This window comes from Choloepus didactylus (assembly GCF_015220235.1).
Source record: "Choloepus didactylus isolate mChoDid1 chromosome 25 unlocalized genomic scaffold, mChoDid1.pri SUPER_25_unloc2, whole genome shotgun sequence".
Taxonomy (NCBI): domain Eukaryota; kingdom Metazoa; phylum Chordata; class Mammalia; order Pilosa; family Megalonychidae; genus Choloepus; species Choloepus didactylus.
Window position 1 is genome coordinate 3,238,000 of NW_023637607.1, and position 16,563 is coordinate 3,254,562.

The window sequence follows — 16,563 nt, forward strand, 5'->3', positions numbered from 1 at the left end:
GTTTTATTGAGATGTATTCACATCCATACAATCATCCACAGTGTACAATCAATTGTTCACAGTACCATCATATAGTTTTGCATTCAACACCGCAATCAATTTTCGAACATTTTCATTAGTCAAAGAAATAAAAATAAGAATATAAATACAAGCAAAAAAGAACATTGGAAACATCACATCCACCCCATTCCTCAAATTTCTGTTCACATTTTCTACCTATCTGTCCATACACTGGATAATGGAAGTGTGAGACACAAGGTTTTCACAATCACATAGTCTCACTGAGTAAGGGATATAGTTATACAATTGTCTTCAAGAATCAAGCCTGCTGAGTTGCAGCTCAACATTTTCAGGTAATTATTTATCACTGTTCTAATACATTGAAAACTAAAAAGTGATATCTATATAACACATAAGAATAAACACTAGAATGATTTCTAGATACCATTTGAAAACTCAGTCACTGAAACTTTATTCTGTTTCATTCCTGTATTAGTTATGATTCTCTAGAGAAACAGAATCAGCAAGAGATATCTGTAAATATAAGATACATAAAAGTGTCTCATGCAATTGTGGGTATGAAAGATTCCAAATTCCATAGGGCAGGGAGAAAAATGACAACTCCAATGAAGATGTTTGATGAAGTCCTCAGACAACAAACTGGGAACTTTGATGAATGCATTCAATGAACACCTCAGGAAATGAACTGGAACTTCAATGAACTCCTCAGGAAATGCTTCACTGGTCAGCTGAAGAAGTGAATGTCCTCTATCTGTCCCACTTAAAAGTCTTCAACTGATTGGATTAAAACCAGCTGACTGCATTCTCTTATTGCGGAAGACATGTCCTTCATTGACATCATCAGTCACAGCTGCACGCAATTGACTGACAATTTAGTAAACCAGCCTGTTGGTTTATTAACCAGCCACAAACATCCTCACAGCAATGGTTAGGCCAGACCTTGCTTGACCAGACACCTGGGTACCATCACCTGTCCAAGTTGACACATGAGGCTAACCATCACATTCCACCCCTTGTCAACTTGGCAGTTATACACATCACCTAAAAGCATTCTTTATCTTTAAGGAGAAAACAATGACAGACATATGTTTCACCTAACAATACTCCACTGTCCAGCATACAACAGGAAACTCACTAAATCTCTGCAGAATAGGGTACAAGCCCTTGGGAGACATTATTAAAATTTAATTCCTTTACCTTAAATACAGCAAAATGAACAATACAACTTATGTCATTTGATAAAGAGATAAGACAGAGAAGAAAGCAAAGATATTTGCTTTACAGGCAAATACAAACATACTCATAACAAAACAAGGAGGAAATATTCATTCCATCATAATTCTTGTTTCTGTAACTGGTCATGGGGCCATAGTTCATATTTATCATTACCTTCTTCTGTTACCCATTCCATGTTCCCTTTACCCTCAGCAAGCACTTCAGCTGGCCATGGTTCTTTTCCTGGTGGGGTGACCCAAACCTTCATTCCTAAAGTTTCTTGGCCATTGGTAGTCCTGCCTGGATTGGGTTGTTGCACTTTCCCATTGACTTTAATCAAAAGGCATGGTAGTACTAAGAAACATCCTGGGGGATCTCCTATATTCCAGAAAAACTCTACTTCCATTGTGTAGTTGAAATGCTGTTTCCCCTTAATGGTCAGAATCAATCACTCCAGCCAGTACAGTAATCCCCTTCCTTGTCTGTTGATTCAGAGGCATAAGAAGCCCAAAGTGGCCAGGTGGCAGTCTTAACTTCCAGTTCAATGGGATTATTATTGTGTTTCCTGGGGGGAGCACTCCTCCTTTTGGAACAAAGACTTGTAGACTAGCAGAGCTTAAGTTTGCAGGGACAGGAAGCAAAAATTTACCTAGTGGATCACTAGGTGTTCCAGTTTGCTAATGCTGCCTTTTCACAAAACACCAGCAATGGATTGGCTTTTATAAAGGGGGTTTATTTGGTTACACAGTTACAGTCTTAAGCCCATAAATTGTCCAAGGTTATGCATAAAAATTCAGGTACCTTCACTGAAGGATGGCCAATGGTGTCTGGAAAACCTCTGTTAGCTGGGAAGGTACATGACTGGCATCTGCTCTGGAGTTCTGGTTTCAAAATGACTTACTCCCAGATGTTCCTCTCTAGGCTTCAGCTTCTCTCCAAAATGTCAATGTCAGTTGCTCTTGAGATGTTTGTCCTCTCTTAGCTCTCTTGGGCAAAAGTCTGTTTTCAAAGTCCATTTCCAAAATACCTCTGTAATTTGCAGTTCCTCTCTCAGCTCCTGTACATTCTTCAAAGTGTCCCTCTTGGCTGTAGCAACATTGCTCCTGTCTGAACTTATATACTGCTCCAGTAAACTAATCAAGGCCCATGCTGAATGGGTGGGGCCACACCTCTGTGGAAATTATCCAATTAGGTTCATCACTGTTCTAGTTTGCTAATGCTGCGGAATGCAAAACACCAGAGATGGATTCGCTTTTATAAAAAGGGGTTTTATTTGGCTACACAGTTACGGTCTTAAGGCCATAAAGTGTCCAAGGTAACACATCAGTAATCGGGTACCTTCACTGGAGGATGGCCAATGACATTTGGAAAACCTCTGTTAGCTGGGAAGGCACATGGCTGGCATCTGCTCCAAAGTTCTGGTTTCAAAGTGGCTTTCTCCCAGGACGTTCCTCTCTAGCAAGCTTGCTCCTCTTCAAAACGTCACTCACAGCTCCACTCCCCGTTCAGTCTCTTTGAGTCAGCATGTTTTATATGGCTCCACTGATCAAGTCCCACCCTGAATGGGTGGGGCCACACCTCCATGGGAGTATCCCAACAGAGTCACCACCCACAGCTGGGTGGGGCACATCTCCATGCAAACAACCTAATCCAAAGTTCCAACTTAATTCCCACTATTATGTCTGCCCCACAAGACTGCATCAAAGAATATGGCTTTTTCTAGGGGACATAATACATTCAAACCAGCACAATCACCCACATTTGGGTTGGTCACATCTCTGTGGAAACATTCAAAGAATTACAATCTAATCAAAACTGATACATCTGCCCAGACAAGATTACATCAAAGATAATGGTGTTTTAGGGGACATAATACATTCATACTGACACATTCCACCCCCTGGATCCCAAAATGACATGATATTTCCATATACAAAATACATTCACCCCACAACAATATCACAGAAACTTAAATCATTTCAGTAACAATAGTTGAGTACAAGATCCCATCAAAATCATTTACAGGTGTGGCCTGTACAAAAGCATAATTCCCCTGTAGCTGTGGACCCGTGAAATTTAGAACAAGTTATGTACTTCCAATATACAAAGGAGGGGCAGCCATAGGGTAAACATTCCTATTGCCATAAGGAAAAACTGAAAGGAAAACAGGGTTTAAGGGACCAAAACAATTCCTAAAACCCACAGGACAAACACCATTAGATTTCAGTCTGAGAGTCATTAACAGAATGACAGTGTGTCCTTAGGTCTGGAGAGAGCGGAACTCTAACCCTTCCTAAGGGGTTTTGTGGCAGCCCTTTCCTCTCCAGATGCTGGGGTGAGGGCTCCAACATATCAACACATCGGGGAGACCATCTTCTTGGCCCCACCCTCCTCAAACATTGGGGCAGCTCCTGGATTCTCTTCCATCTCCAGGGCACATGCTCAACCCCTGCAGAAGAGTGGGTGGTGGCCAGACTCTCCCCAGTACCCTGGAATGTGCTCCACTCTCTTTGAGGCCTGAGGTGGCAACACCTTTCCTGAACATCAAGGTGGAAGGCCCACCCTCGATCTCTGGGGGAAGCTCACCCTTTTCATGCATGTGGGCCACTCCGCTCTCCCAGCCTGAGAACTCTTGACTCCAGACCTCAACATCCATTGCTCTGTCTCTGAAGAAATTTTTCCTTCAAGTTGTACCTTGTCGGTCTCTTCCAGTCCCAACCAGCAGTGGCTCTGTCTGTAAAGAGCTCACAAATATTCTGTTGGCTTCACATGAAGCACAAAGGGATCAAAGCCATCAGACAATAGGACTTTCCACAAATCCTTTCTGCTTAACTCCTCCAATCTTGGTGTGTACTGAAATGGCAGCTGGGTTCCATGTTTGGTTACATCCTCACAATGGGCTGTAGCTTCTGGGGTTTTACCCCATGGAAGCCCAGAGTTTTTCATGCCATCAATTTCTGGTTTATTTGAAACCAATGGTTAATTTCTCAGCTTATCTCTGTCCTCTCACATTTTACTATAAGCTGCAAGTAAAAGCCAGGCTACTTCTATATTTTGCTTGGACATCTCATCAGCTAAATATTCCAGGTGGCTGCTTTCAAATTCTGATTTCCTTCCAACACCAGGACACAATTTTGCTGAATTCTCTGCCACTTTAAAACAAGGATCACCTTCTTTCCAGTTTGCAACAACACATTCATCATTTCTGCTCAAGGCCTCATCAGAAGTATCTTTAGAACTCATATTTCCACAAACAGTCTCTTCAAGCTCCTCACAATTCTTCCAGAATCTTCCCCTTATCCATTTAAAAAGCCATTCCAACATGTTTGTTATTTGCAAACTCAGCAGCACCCCACTTCTCTGGTACCAAAATCTGTTCTAGTTTGCTAATGTTGCCTTTTCACAAAACACCAGGAAATGATTGGCTTTTATAAAGGGGGTTTATTTGGTTACACAGTTACAGTCTTAAGCCCATAAAGTGTCCAAGATTATGCATCAGCAATTGGGTACCTTCACTGGTGGATGGACAATGGTGTCTGGAAAACCTGTTAGCTGGGAAGGCACGTGGCTGGCATCTGCTCTGGATTTCTGGTTTCAAAATGGCTTTCTCCCAGGAAATTCCTCTCTAGGCTTCAGCTTCTCTCCAAAATGTCACTCTCAGTTGCTCATGGGATGTTTGTCCTCTCTTAGCTTCTCCAGATCAATAGTCTGCTTTGAAAGGCCATCTCCAAAATGTCTCTGTAAACTGCAGTTCCTCTCTCAGCTCCTCTGCATTATTCGAAGTGTCCTTCTTGGCTGTAGCAAGCTTGCTCATTCTGTCTGTGCTTATTTAGTGCTCTAGTAAACTAATCAAGGCCCACACTGAATGGAAAGGGCCACATCTCCATGGAAATTATCCAGTTAGAGTCATCACCCACAGTTGGGTTGGCTGCATCTCTGTGGAAACACTCAAAGAACTACAATCTAATCAAAACTGATACATCTGCCAACACAAGATTACAACAAAGATAATGGCATTTTGGGGACATAATACATTCAGACTGATGCACTAGTATTGATAGTGAGTGGTGCCATTCCTGTTTCCACCCCTTGATTCCTGGACACATGAATCCTGGCTATGGGAGAAACAGCACCATAGAGTGGATGCTAATTCACAGCATACACAGCTTCTTGGAGAACACTGCCCCAGCCCTGCAAGGTATTGTCACCTATTTGGCACCATAATTGAGTCCTCAACAGGCCATTCCAACATTCTATCAACACAGCTGCCTCTGGATGAAGGGGAACATGGTAAGACCAGAGAATTCCATGAGCATGTGCCCATTCCCTCATTTCATTTGCTGTGAAATGGGTTTCTTGGTCAGAAGCAATGTTGTGTGGACTACCATGGTGGTGGATAAGGCATTCTGTAAGTCCATGGATAGTAGTTTTGGCAGAAGTGTTTCATGCAGGGAAAGCAAACCCATATCCAGAGTATGTGTCTATTCCACTAAGAACAAATCACTGCCCCTTCCATGATGGAAGTGGTCCAATGTACTCAATCTGCCACCAGGTAGCAGGCTGATGACCCTTGGGAATGGTGTATATTGGGAACTGAGAGTGGGTTTCTGCTGCTGGCAGATTGGGCACTCAGCAGTGGCTGTGGCCAGGTCAGCCTTGGTGAGTGGAAGTCCATGTTGCTGATCCCATGCATAACCTCCATCCCTACCACCATGACCACTTTGTTCATGAGCCCATTGGGCAATGACAAGAATGGCTAGGGAAAGAGGCTGATTGATATCCACCAAATGGGTCATTTTATCCACTTGGTTATTAAAATCTGCTGAAGTAACCCTCTGATGAGATTCATATGGGACACAAATATCTTCATGTTTTTTGCCCACTCAGAGAGGTCTATCCACATATCCTTTCCTCAGACTTCTTTGTCACCAATCTTCCAACCATGTTCCTTCCAAGTCCCTGACAATTGAGCCAAACCATTAGCAACAGCCCATGAATCAGTATATAAATGGAACTCTGGCCAGTTCTCCTTCCAAGCAAACTGAACAACCAGGTGCACTGCTCAAAGTTCTGCCCACTGGGAGGATTTCACCTCACCACTGTCCATTAGGGACATCCCAGAAAGGGGCCTTCAGTGCTGCAGCTCTCCACTTTTGGGTGGTGCCTGCATATCATGCAGAACCATCTTTAAAACAGGCCTGAGTTTTCTCTTCCTCAGTCAACTGATTGTAAGGAACTCCCCAAGATGCCATAGCTGTGGGCTGGGAAAGAGAGGGTAAGGTGGAAGAAGTAGGGACCATGGGCATTTGGGCCACTTCATCATGTAACTCACTTGTGCCTTCAGGACCCACTCAAGCTCTATCTCATATATACCGTTTCCATTTTATGATGGAGTGCTGCTGTGCACACCCAACTTTATGACTTGGCTGGTCAGACAACACCCAGCTCATGATAGGTAACTCAGGTCTCATGGTAAATTGGTGGCCCATGGTTAAGCATTCTGTCTCTACTAAGGCCCAATAGCAGGCCAAAAGCTGTTTCTCAAATGGAAAGTAGTTATCTGCAGAGGATGATAAAGCTTTACTCCAAAACCCTAAGGGCCTGCATTGTGATTCTACTATAGGAGCCTGCCAAAGGCTCCAAACAGCATCTCTATTTGTCACTGACACTTCCAACACCATTGAGTCAGCTGGATCATATGGCTCAAGTGGCAGAGCAGCTTGTACAGCAGCCTGGACCTCTCACAGAGCCTCATCTTGTTCCAGTCCCCACTCAAAACTAGAGGCTTTTCTAGTCACCAGGTAAATGGGCCAGAGTAGCACACCCAAAGGAGAAATATGTTGTCTCCAAAATCCAAAGAAGCCAACTAAGTGTTGTGCCTCTTTTTTGGGCATAGGAGGGGCCAGATGCAACAGCTTATCATTCACCTTAGAAGGAATATCTTGACACACCCCACACAACTGGACACCTAGAAATTTTACTGAAGGGAAGGTCCCTGTATTTTTGTTGGATTTACCTCCCATCCTCTGCCACACAAATACCTTACCAACAAATCTAGAGCAGTCATTACTTCTTGCTCACTAAGTCCAATCAACACGATATCATCAATATAATGGACCAGGGTGATATCTTCTGAGAGGGAGAAATGATCAAGATCCCTGCAGACAATATTATGACATAGGACTGGAGAGTTGATGTAACCCTGAGGTAGCACAGTGAATGTAAACTGCTGGCCTTGCCAGATGAATGCAAACTGTTTCTGGTTGTCCTTACTAACAGCTATTGAGAAAAAAGCATTTGCCAGATCAAAAGCTGCATACTAGGTACAAGGGAATGTGTTGATTTGCTCAAGGAATGATACCACATCTGGAACAGCAGCTTCAATTGGAGTCACCACCTGGCTAAGCTTACAATAATCCACTGTTATCCTCCAAGACCCATCTGTTTTCTGCACAGGCCAAATAGGAGAGTTGAATGGGGATGTGGTGGGAATCTCCACCTCTGCCTCCTTCAAGTCCTTAAGAGAGACATTAATCTCTGCCATCCCTCCAGGAATCCAGTATTGCTTCTTGTTTACTATTTTGCTAGGTAGGGACAATTCTTGTGGCTTTCATTTGGCCTTACCCACTGTTCTAGTTTGCTAATGCTGCCAGGATGCAAAACACCAGAGATGGATTGGCTTTTATAAAAGGGGGTTTATTTGGTTACACAGTTACAGTCTTAAGGCCATAAAGTGTCCAAGGTAACACATCAGCAATTGGGTACCTTCATTGGAGGATGGCCAATGGTGTCTGTAAAACCTCTGTTAGCTGGGAAGGTATGTGGCTGGCGTCTGCTCCAAAATTCTGGTTTCAAAATGGCTTTCTCCCAGAATGTTCCTCTCTAGGCTGCAGTTCCTCAAAAATGTCACTCTTAGTTGCACTTGGGATATTTGTCCTGTCTTAGCTTCTCCGGAGCAAGAGTCTGCTTTTAATGGCCATCTTCCAACTGTCTCTCAACTGTAGCTCCTGTGTTTTCTTCAAAGTGCCCCTCTTGGCTGTAGCAAGCTCTTCAAAACATCACTCACAGCTGCACTGAGTTCCTTCTGTTATGTCAGCTCATTTATATGGCTCCACTGATCAACTTAGACCCACCCTGAATGGGCAGAGCAACACCTCCATGGAAATTATCCAATCAGAGTCATCACCCACGGCTGGGTGGGGCACAGTCCAAAGAAACACTCAAAGAATTACAATCTAATCAACACTGATAATGTCTGCCCACACAAGATTATGTCAAAATAATGGCATTTGGGGACACAATATATTCAAACTGGCACAGCCACCATAATAGCCCTCACACCATGAGTTAGGGAACCAACATGAGAATTCTGCCAGTTGCTGAGTATGCCTATTGCAATTATGCATTCTGGCACTGGGGAAATAACCACAGAATGGGTCCAGGGTTCCACTGGACCCACTTTGATATGGACCTAAGCTAAAACTCCATCGATCACCTAACCTCCATAAGCCCCAAATCTGACTGGTCAGCCAGAGTGATGTTTTGGGTCTCCTGGAATTAATGTCACTTCTGAACTGGTGTCTAATAATCCATGAAATACCTGATCATTTCCTTTTCCCCAATGCATAGTTACCCTGGTAAAAGGACAAAGGTCCCTTGGGGAAGGCTGGGAGGGAGATTAACAAGATAAATTTTTGGCAGTGTAACAGTGTCCTTCCCCAAGTCTACCTGACTTTCCCCTCATTCAAGGGGCTCTGTATCTGTAAACTGTCTCAAGTCTGGGAAGTGTTTAAGAGGCCCTGATTCTCTGTTTTTGCAATTCATGGGAGACTGTTCACTTGACCTAGAATTCTTCTGCTTATATAGTTCAAACAAGAATTTAGTTGATTGCCCATCTATTTTACTATTTGGTACTCTATGATCTACTAGCTGATGCCATAAGTCTCTGCAAGTCAGATTATTTTGATTGCTGCCTTGAACCTGTTTTCCATTATGGTAGCCATGCCAACCTTCTCTGTGGCAATTAACTGCTTCTTCTGATGCAGTATCTGATTACCCCATCGTGTTTAAGGATTCCAGCTCAGTGTCAGCAGTTCCTACAGTAATATCTGACCTACAGAGAAGGGCAACTACAGAGCTCTTCAGGGATGACGGAGCTAGTCTCACAAATTTATTCCTCACAGTCCTGGTAAAAGGTGTGTCCTCTGGACTTTCCAGTGGTGTGTGATCAGGTCTTCCATGATAAATCCACTCTAACATTCCAACATTGGAATGTCTCTCTAAGCCTTTGAATCCCCTCCTCTACATTATACCAGGGCAGTTGTGGCATTTCAACCTCCAGGAATGGCAGCCACCTTTTGATCCATGTTTCAGTCAACCACCCAAACAGTTAACCCCCTTCCTAACTGCTTGAACTACAACATTGAATGCAGAATCTCTGCCTAATGGGCCCATATCAGTAAATTCAGCCTGATCCAACCTTATATGCCTTCCACCATTATCCAACACCCTTAATATACATTCCCACTGGTTTCTGTCTGCATATGTTCAAAAACTCATACAGTTCCTTTGGAGTATAGCATACTTCCTCATGGGTCACTATTTGTACCTCACCCTTTGGGGCCTGTTGGGTCTTTAGTCTAGTTATAGGTCTTGAAGCAAAGACTGGTGGTGGGGGTGGGTCATGAAAAGTATTAGAATTATCCCTCAAGCCATTTACCTCAGGACATTCTGTTGCATTTTCATCTTGTAAAACAGAATTAATCTCTCCAGACAGAAGAGTGAGGGCTGCTTCCTGGAGGTAGATGATTACAGGATTAGCAGGCACTGAAAGGTTAATCTCTTTAGGTGGAGTTTGGATAGCAGGCTCCTTAGGGCAGACTGGAGGTGGGGAAGTTGTTTCCTCAAGGCAGACTGGAGGTGGGGTGCTATTTCCTCAGGACAGACCACTACAGTTATATCTAACAATGACTCAGCAGAATCCAGGGTTCCAATGTCCTCACTGCCACTATTATCAGTCTGTCTGTCCCCATCCCAAGTCTCAGGATCCCATTCTTTTCCAATCAATGCCTTTACTGTAACAGCAGACACCCTGTGAGGTTGAGATTTTAGTTTACATTGTAAATCTGCTGCTCACACAATGAGACTTTCAGTCTGGTTTTTAGAAATTTCAAGTCTGTGGCCATAGGAAATAAGATTTTCTTTCAGGGCTCACATAGAAATGTTTACATCTGTCATATGGCACCTAAGTTTCAAATTTGAAGCCTTTAGCTTGTCCCTTTCTCTTATACCTTTATCCAGCATATCTAAGAGCAACCAGCCAACATCATCATACTTAATGCTGCAAAACTCTGTGAAGATGTCAAAAACACTGTCACCCAGAGCCTTGCTTCATACAAGAATATGATTAGGAGAACCAAACGGTGCTATTTTGCATATCTCCTGTTCTAGTTTGCTAATGCTGTGGAATGCAAAACACCAGAGATGGATTGGCTTTTATAAAAAGGGGGTTTATTTGGCTACACAGTTACAGTCTTAAGGCCATAAAGTGTCCAAGGTAACACATCAGTACACAGATACCTTCACTGGAGGATGGCCAATGGCATCTGGAAAAACTTTGCTAGCTGGGAAGGCATGTGGCTGGCATCTGCTCCAAAGTTCTGGTTTCAAAATGGCTTTCTCCCAGGACATTCCTCTCTAGCAAGCTTGCTCCTCTTCAAAACGTCACTCACAGCTGCACTGAGTTCCTTCTCTTTGAGTCAGCTCATTTATATGGCTCCACTGATCAAGGCCCACCCTGAATGAGTGGGGCCATGCCTCCATGGGAATATCTCATCAGAATCATCACCCACATCTGGGTGGAGCACATTCCAAGCAAATCTAATCAGCACCAAAACATCTGCCCCACAAGACTACATCAAAGATAATGACATTTGGGGGGCACAATACATTCAAACTGGCACATTCCACCCCTGGACCCCAAAATGACATTATCTTTCCAAGTACAAAATACATTCATTCCTTCACAATATCACAAAAACTTAAATCATTTCTGTAACAAAAGTTAAGTACAAGATCCTATCAAAATCAATTACAGGTGTGGTGGGTCCTAAGGCATAATTCTTTGGCTTTGGATCTGTGGACTTAGAACAAGTTATATGCTTCCAATATACAAAGGAGGAACATTCACAGGATAAACAGTCCCATTGCCATAAGGAGAAACAGTAAGGAAAACAGAGTTAACAGGACCAAAACTGTTCCTAAAACCCACAGGACAAACTCCATTAGATTTCAGTCTGAGAGTCATTTATAAAACAATGTTGCATCCTTGGGGCTTGGGAGAGTGGGAGTCTAACACTTCCAAAGGGCCTTTGTGGCAGCCCTTTCCTCTCCAAATGCTTGGGTGAGTGCTCCAACATATCCACACATTGGGGAGACCACCTTCTCAGCTCCACCCTCCTCAAATATTGGGGCAGCTCCCGGATTCCCTTCCATCTCTGGGGCACATGCTCAACCCCTTCAGAAGAGTGTTGTGGCAGCCAGGCTCTCCCCAATTCCCTGGGAATGTGCTCCACCCTCTTTGGGGCTTGGGGTGGAAGGACATTTCCTGAGCATTGAGGTGGAAGGCCCACCCTTGACCTCCGGGGCAAACTCACCCTTTCCATGCATGTGGGCTGCTCTGCTCTCCCAGCCCAAGACCTCTTGACTCCAGACCTCAATCTCCATGGCTCTGTCTTTGAAGAAATTTTTCCTTTAGTTTGTTCCTTGTCTATCTCCTCCAGTCCAGACTGGCAATGGCTCTGTCTGTAAAGATCTCAAAAAAAATTCTGTTGGCTTCGCATGAAGCATACAGGGGTCAAAGCCATCAGACAATAGGACTTTCCACAAATCCTTTGTGGATAATTCCATCTCCAATCTTGGCTTGTACTGAAATGGTAGCTGGGTTCCATGTTTGGTTACATCCCCATGTTGGGCTGTAGCTTCTGGGATTCCACCCTCTGGAAGCTCATAATTTTCCAAGCCATCAGCTTCTGGTTTCTATGAACCCAAGAGTTCAGTTCTAAGTTTATCTCTCTCTGCTTGCATTTTACTATAAGCTGCAAGGAGAAGCCAGGGTACATCCTCCACACATAGTCTGGAGATCTCCTCAGCTAAGTATTCCAGGTTGTCACTTTCAAATTCTTCCTTCCATCTGACACCAGGACTCAATTTTGCCAAATTCTCTACCACTTTAAAACAAGGATCACCTTTCTTCCAGTTCACAACACATTCATCATTTCTGTTCAAGTCCTCATTAGAAGTATCTTTAGAGTCCATATTTCCACAAACAGTCTCTTCAAAGCAGTTTAGGCCTTTTCTATCAAACTCCTCACAATTCTTCCAGAAACTCACCATTATCCATTTAAAAAGCCATTCCAACATGTTTGGTATTTGCAAACTCAACAGCAAGAGCACCCCCACTTCTCTGGTACCAAAATCTGTTCTAGTTTGCTAATGCTGCAGAATGCAAAACACCAGAGATGGATGGTGTTTGGGGGACACAATACATTCAAACTGGCACATCTCCCTTGCCACCTCATGCCATGGACTGTCAGTGCCATCTGATTGGAAATGGAGTCATTAGTGCCTTTGAATCTAATAAGAGTAGAAAACAAATTGTAAAAGCCCATTTTAAGATTCTATTTCTCAAGAACCACTCCCAGTACCAAGTTGTATTTGCTAGGATTCTCTGGAGAAACAGAATCAACAAGAGATATCTATAAATATAAGATTTATAAAAGTGTCTCATGCAACTGTGGGTATGAAAAATTCCAAATTCCATAGGGCAGGGAGAAAAATGACAACTCCAATGAAGATGTTTGATGAAGTCCTCAGACAACAAACTGGGAACTTTGATGAATGCATTCAATGAACACCTCAGGAAATGAACTTGAACTTCAATGAACTCCTCAGGAAATGCTTCACTGGTCAGCCAAAGACCAGTTCCACTATCTGTTCCACTTCAACTGACTGGATTAAATCCAACTGACTGCATTCTACATTGTGGAAGACATGCCCTTCATTGACTTCATCAATCATAGCTGCAGCCAATTGACTGATGATTTAATAAACCAGGCTGTTGGTTTATTAACCAGCCACAAACATCCTCACAGCAATGGTTAGGCCAGTCCTTGCTTGGTCAGAGACCTGGGTACCATCACCTGGCCAAGTTGACACATGAACCTAACTATCACAATTCCTCTTCCCTTTTTAGTCTATAAGGCTTTCTCAATCCCATGATGCTGGGTCCAGGCACATTTCCAGGAATCATGTCCCATGTTGCCAGGGAGATTTACACCCTTGGGAGTCATGTCTCACTTAGGGGTGAAGGCTTGTTGAGTTGGCTTAGAGAGAGAGGCCACATCTGAGCAACAAGAGTTTTCCTGGAGGGTGACACTTAGGCACAATTATAAGTAGGCTAAGCCTCTCCTTTTTGGTAACAAGCTTTAGAAGGGCAAGCACCAAGATTGAGATATAGACCTTCTAAATTGGTAGTCCCCTATGCTTGTGAGAATATCAATAATTCCCCAGGTGGGGAAGTTTAATATTTCCACATTTTCCCCCAGTCCCTCAATGGGGCTTCACAAATACATTTTTGTTCCCTGCCCAAATTACTATGGGATGTATCAGGGCCTCACATGAAACTGCAAGAACCAACCAGATCTCATTAATTATTCAAAGTTTCATATCCTTATGGTGTTTGAGCAAACTGATCATATAAGTTAAATAATATAGTGTGCTACAGAAAATATGGATTTTGATCCAAATAAACCTCTCTTCTTTTGGTCTCACATAGAAGTGAAGTTTTAAAACACAGTCAATATTGTCCTTTACCATTTAATCTGATTTGCCTTAGTCCTAACCAGTTCTGCCTCATTCATATATCTAATTGAAATCTGAACTACTTTTCAGCCTTTTCAACAGATGCTGATGGGGTAAAACTGACATTCGTAACTCTCAAAATCTGGCTCTGCATCTCAGGTGCCACACAGATACCTGAAGTTCCAGAGAGTGACACAATTAGCTCAGCATCTCAGAATTTAGAGACAACCATTAAAACTCAGGAATATATGTTACTGATGTAAGAGCTTAAAGTCTAGGGACTTTACAATAAGCCTTCCCCTGATAATCTATGTTCTAAGATTCAAATCTCAGAATTTGCACATTATAGTTAGTCAATATCAGTGAGGTGTTATAAAGTTTGCCCTTTTGTTTCTGGCTTATTTCAATCAAAATGCTGTACTAAAGGTCCATTCACCTAGTAGCGTGCCTCACAACTTCATTTCTTCTTGTGGTCCCTCAATATTCTATTGTATGCATACACCACAGTACACCATTCTTTTCATCCATCATTGCACCCTTTGGCCACCTTCATCCATTGCAAATCATGAATACTGCTGCCATACACACCAGTGTGCAAATCTATGCTCATATCCCTACTCTCAGTTCTTCCAAGTATATACCCTATAATGGGATTGCAGAACCATATGGAAACCCCATACTTAGCTTCTTGTAGAACCACCACACTGGCCTCCAGATGGACTGCACTATTCTACTTCCCCACCAACAGGGTATGGGTACTTTTTTCTCCACATTTTCTCCAGAAATTTTACCCCTGTTTATTTTTCCCTGGCAATTTTACACAGATATATTCACATACCATGCAATCATCCAGAGTGTACAATCAGTTGTTCACAGTACTATCATATAGTTGTGCAGTCACAGCAATCAGCCCTTGAACACATTGATTACTCCAAAAAATTAAAATAAGTATAATAAAAAAATAAAAATAAAATAAAATAAAAAGGTCAGACAACACCAAGAATCCCATACCCTCCTTTACTTCCCTTTCTTATAGACATTTATCTTTGTATATTGCCTTTGTTACAATTAATGGAAGCATATTACAAAGTTATTGTTAACTATAGCCTCTAGTATGCATTGACTATATTTTCCCAAATAGCATTCCATTTCAACACCTGAAAAGTTGACATTCATTTGCTCTCATTCATGTAAAATCATTTGTTATATTTGTGCATTTAATCACCATCATTGACCACTCTAGGTTTCACTAAGTTATACAGTCCCAGTCTTTATCTTCTATCCATCCTTCCAGTGCCATAAAAGCCCATAGCCTTCCTCTTTCAACTGAAGTCACATTTATCTTTGTTCTGTTGACTTACAATATTGTGCTACATCACACAGTATTGTGCTATTTCTGGATCTATAAAATCAATCCTTTTGAACACTCTATATTCCTTCAGTATCAAATGCCTGATCTCTATCCTCTGTCTACTGATAACCTGGGTTTTCAGCTTTAACTCTCACAGTTTGCTCATTAATGTTAGTTTATATTAGTGAGACTATACAGTATTTGTACTTTTGTATCTGGCTAGTTTTACTCAACATAATGTTCTCAAAGTTCATCCACATTGATATATGCTCCATGACTCTATTCTCTCTTATACTTGCAAAATATTCCATCACTCTATATACTACAGTTTGTATATCCATTCATCTTTTTATGGACAATTTGTCTGTTTCCGTCTCTTGGCAATTGTGAGCAATGCCACTATAAACATTGGTTTACAAATGTCCATTCAGGTCTAAGCTTTCAGTTCTTCTGAGAATATACCTAACATTGTAATTGCTGGATCATATGGCAATTCTATAGTTAGTTTACTGAGGAACTGTCATGCTGCCTTCCAGAGTAGTTGCAACATTCTACATTACCACCAACAGTGAACAAGTTTGTCCCTTCTTCTACATCCTCTCCAGCACTTGTAATTTTCTCTTTTGATAATGACCTTTCTAGTAGGTTTGAGATAATATCTCATTGTGGTTTTGATTTGCATTTCCCTAATACCCAGTGAAGTTGAGCATTTTTTTCATATGTTTTTGAGCCTTTTGTATTTCCTCTTCATAATAGTTTCTGTCCATGTCTTTTGCCTATTTTTAAATTGAGTAGTTGGTTTTTGTGTTGTTGAACTGTAGGATATCTTTATTTATTTTTTATTTTTTTGGCCTTTATAAAAGGGGGTTTATTTGGTTACACAGTTACAGTCTTAAGGCCATAAAGTGTCCAAGGTAACACATCAGCAAGCAGGTACCTTCACTGGAGGATGGCCAGTGGCATCTGGAAAACCTCTGTTAGCTGGGAAGGCACATGGCTGGCATCTGCTCCAAAGTTCTGGTTTCAAAATGGCTTTCTCCCAGGACGTTCCTCTCTAGGCTGCAGTTCCTCAAAAATGTCACTCTTAGTTGCACTTGGGGTATTTGTCCTCTCTT